Source organism: Pteropus vampyrus, unplaced genomic scaffold, assembly GCF_000151845.1.
Source record: "Pteropus vampyrus isolate Shadow unplaced genomic scaffold, Pvam_2.0 Scaffold648, whole genome shotgun sequence".
NCBI lineage: Eukaryota > Metazoa > Chordata > Mammalia > Chiroptera > Pteropodidae > Pteropus > Pteropus vampyrus.
The window spans coordinates 82171-86657 of record NW_011889429.1 but is presented as its reverse complement, the minus strand read 5'-3'; the positions used below and the strand labels follow the sequence as shown (position 1 = coordinate 86657).

Below are 4487 nucleotides of genomic sequence, written 5' to 3'. Positions count from 1 at the left end.
GTGGACGGTCCCTGAGTAAGGCCACACATCGTCGCTTTAACAAGCGGTCCACGAGATGCTAAACCACGTGGACCATAGGATCCTCTGAGAAATACGGCAGCATACTTGGAGCATATTTTTGCTAGTAGGGACAAATACCACAGTCGTTATTAAGTCTCCAGATTTCTCTAGAAGGTGATACTGAAGTGTGATCTATTGCAAAAGCTTTAGAATGTTCCGAGATACGTATCTTTCATTATCGTCCAAAAAGATGGGCGCAGATACTTAACAGGCTTTCTCAGATGATCCTTTTCCCGAAGGAGTAATGACATCTGATACTCGCTATTGGCATCCTGTTTTATTTTTAAAATTATCTGGTTGGGACACTAAATTAGTGTCGTAACCCAGTGGTGGGTCACCGTCTGCATGACTGACAAAGTTCTTTCCCTGTGGGTTCCACATACGTACTGTATTTTATAAGGAAGCGAATGGCCATTGCAACATACAGCGGGGTCCCCAGGATTGCAGACCCATCCGCGTCAGCAAAAACACAGCACTCTGCTGCTTGGTAAAGTGTCTGCAACAGCCAAACCTCCTTACGTCACTTTCTGCCCACCAGAAATCCCTCAGAAACACGGAGGAGATTAACAGTACCATGCCTGCTTCCAGAGTGCATCTGATTTTTACACTAGGTGGTTTTTCTGACAGAAAGGTATCTATAGAGTATATGACTATTCATGAGATTACAAGGCATCTTGATGGATTCCTCAGCATATGACTCTGGGAAGGGAGCAAAGCAGATTTGGTTATTATAAGGGTATCGAAGCCCAACCAGTTTGTCTTGATTTTATTGAGGTTTCCGAAATTTTATTCGAGAACCGGAGACTTAAGATGTTCTAGCAACACCGTAGTTAGAGGTTATCGAGTTATTCTCAAGGAGTTTATTCTTCAAAATAGATGATTCCAGTGTTAATGGCCGTTCCCCTTTTCGGAGCAAGGCATGCATGATCGATTTTAGTGGAAGTAGTCATGTTTATATACCACGAAGCTATTCACAAAAACAATCTTCTACATATCTTAAGCGAAGCCACAAAGATTTAAAGCAGCCAGATACAATCATAGTTGGGATCAAGATCGTAGTTTTGTGTTCCATTAGATACGGGATTCATAGAATATGAGACCCAACAATCTTGAGAGAATTGCCTCAATGTGTCACCAAAGAATGATCACAACGGTGACATCGCCATATTTCTGAAAGTGTTTTTTCGAGCTTCGGAAGACTCCTTTCTCTGTGTCATCTCATTGCCCAGAATATCCCGAACCGTTTAGGCAGGGCTTACCACCTGTGCATGTGAGAAATGGGTGTAGAGGTGGTCAGAAGCAGAAGAAGGAAAAGTGATTGTGACAAGCAGCGACAGTGTTTGTGAAATTTATTCAAGTGCTTTTCAAGTCACAATTTTCCCAGTTGAATCTGGTGCCTGATTTCGATGTACGAACATTAAAAAGCTGTTCTGGGTACACGGTCGGTTCGCGTGTCAAAGCCCACGGGGAAAATGATTTAAACTCTTGATATTCTTTCTCTAAATCTTGTTTCCGAAATGATTTATACTCGAGGGTTGGTTCTTGAGATGCTAACTAGAGTTGTGACGGTGTGAATGACCGGGCAGAAGGCGAAGATGCTCCATTGTTTCGCGATGCCCTTGCATGAGGTCCGCTGAGCCACAGCCGGTGTGTGCCCTGGGGTACCAAGTGCATACGTCCAATTGGAGGAGGGTGGCGGTTTGCAATATATAATTACACACTCTGTGATCCCTCACCCTAATTGACTCTTTTCGGGATGAAATTTATCTCGGGGAGATGCTTGAACTCTTAGAGAGCTAGATAATTAGCTCACCATATGTTGTAAGCTGTATAGTAATTCAAGAAACAGGTCATCCGAATACGCTTTAATTAGCGAGAAATCGTTGCTCCTCTCACAGGCACGGATGAAGCGTACATTCAGCCCTCCTTACGGGCGCTGGATGATGGATGCTCCAGCCATCGTGCCTTTTCCCTTGGCCTTGAGGCACATTCGTGTGTAACTATTCGCGTATAACTAGCCTGGTCAGTTATACACCAGGCATGGTAGATATACACATCGTCTAGGGCACGTCTCGCACACCTCACCTCTTCGTGCTACAAAACGACCTTGTGAGTGTGTAAAGAGGTGTTTTTTTGGTTGTTGTTGTTGGGGAATTAGAGTCTCAAAGCCGGTGCATCATCAGCTGCAGCCCCATGGGTAACGGTCCAGACGGGGCTGAACAGCACAGCTAGATCTTCGTGAAGCATCTTCTCAGTCGTGGACCATAAAGAGCTTGGTGCCTTCTCGGCTCTGCTTGGCTGACTTACTGATCTACTTGGCTGACTTACCGGTCAGTTCTGGGTGTGGGTTAGTTGGGAGAAGAGTCAGGAATTGGTCAGGTGTCTCGACACCCCTTCTCCATGTGTCCCCAAAGGAGAATGCCTCCCAGTCTAATGCTAATAATACGATCATTATCACGATGACAGAGAAGTATCCAGGTATTCCGAAAAGGAATAACGGCTACATGGTGACGAGTAAATTTATCAAGTGAATTTTATTCGCAAAGGACTTTTCCTTTAGTTCAAGTCAAGGCCACATGTAAAAAGGCATGATGCCTTCAGTCCCAGTCAAGGCAGGCGAACCTTGGCCATTCTGCTTCGTGAAGAGGCAGCTTCGCCGGCCTTTTCTTCCCGAAAGTCGTTGAAAACAGTGCCTCGTTGGTAGGAAAAACACCGAAGCTGAAAGAAACCACTCTGTTTTTCTCTGCACGCGTACACGTGGTGACCCTGAAGAGGGAATTTTGAGGTGCGAGGACGCCTTTACGACACCTATGTCATTTGTATCATTTGCGATATCCAGTTATTGCATTTCACAGCGTCACGTGAAAGTTACCACGAGCGCTGTGTTCTCCAGGCTCCATTTTATGTAGAGTCCATATATTCAGGATCTGTGCCTGTGTGTTTTAAGAAGCTACAATTAGAAGCGAAATAATTACGAATAATGTTCAGTGAAGCTTTATATGAGGTATCTTTTGTATCTTTAACGTTGGGCCTCCTGGGAAATAAACCCAGTAGAGTTCTATTTTTTTTTCACACTTTTTACTTTTTTATTTTTAATTAAAAAAAATTTTTTTTTTACATTTAAACAACAATTTTATTTTTTCAGAGTTGTGCGTTCTCCAGATAATTGAATAAATCATTTTAATGTCTTCCCCCCCGTCTACCTCCCTTCTCCCCTCCCCCTTCCCCTCTGGTAACCACGAGTCTATAGTCCATGTCCGTGAGTCTCTGTTTGTTTGTCCTGTTCGTTTGTTACTTTTAGGTTGAGAGCTCACATATAAGTGATATCATGTGATTTTCAACTTTTTCAGTCTGGCTTATTTCTCTTAGCATGATCATCCCGAGGTCCATCCATATTGTCGCAAATGGCAGCATTTCATCTGTACAGTTCTCTTTTGAATCCTCGATCGGCCAGAGTAGTAAGATCTCCATTTTTTCTGACTTTAGCAAACACTGACTCCTCACACTCCACAGGGAAGCCACCGAGACATCAGCATTATGGAAAATATGAGTTCCCGGGGTAGATGACATCTACGCGGGAAGATTAAGCCCTTACAGGGCCGTTGTGGGCAAGAGCCCTCTTTATCATTTCCTATGGTCTGTACTTTCATGGTAAATAAACGCTCCTCTCCACGAGTACTGCTAGTGTAATTGTGATGCCCTACAACCTGTGCCAGCTGATAAACGTGTCGTTGGAAGATACGACCTTTCATCCGGTTCCCCTGCCATCGTAATTTGGCACAGTCGGAATTGTGGACACTTCCAGCTGGGCCGTGCACGAAGTGGGCCTGATGAATCCTTGCGATTTGGCACAGAGCATCTCTTCTGAATAAAGGATTCCTGGGATGATTTTATCTGTTTGACAAAGAGTTTAAGCCAGAAAGGCATAGGACTGATATTGATTTTAATTCGTGCTGAGAAAAGGAAATCGGGTTAGAAATTATGGGGGACACACGGGGACACACAGGCACACTCGAGATGGAAAGGATGAATAGCTAGAGAATTGTCTTGTTCGGTCAGGGTAAGAACCACTTCTTGGGTTGACGACGTTGCTGGGCCAATAGGATGCAAATTTAGGGATGGAGGGGTTCGGATGAGCCCCTCGTTCCAGGCTGAGCATGCCAATGATGGAGGGATGCTTGTCTGTCGTCATACACGCTCCAGGCCCACGACATCACTCTCTGGTGGCGTGTGGACAGAGGACTCTCACACCTTCATCGGACCCAGCGATGTCTTACGCCGTGGGATGACGGCCTAAACTGAAGTGTGCGGTCCAGGCTGATGGGAATGTGAGCGGGGCTGGGATGAGTCTGAGTACCCAATGGAACCGGCCCCGTCCAGCTCGCGGAGGGCGCCGGCTCCGGCTAAGTGCCGTCTGCGTGAATGCG

At 45.4% G+C, this 4487-nt stretch overlaps 1 protein-coding gene across 2 annotated transcripts in view; it reads left to right on the top strand.

Annotated features, from left to right (window-relative positions):
- STS (steroid sulfatase) overlaps positions 1 to 4487 on the top strand; it is a 125180-nt gene that overhangs the window by 60979 nt on the left and 59714 nt on the right. The window lies entirely within an intron of this gene.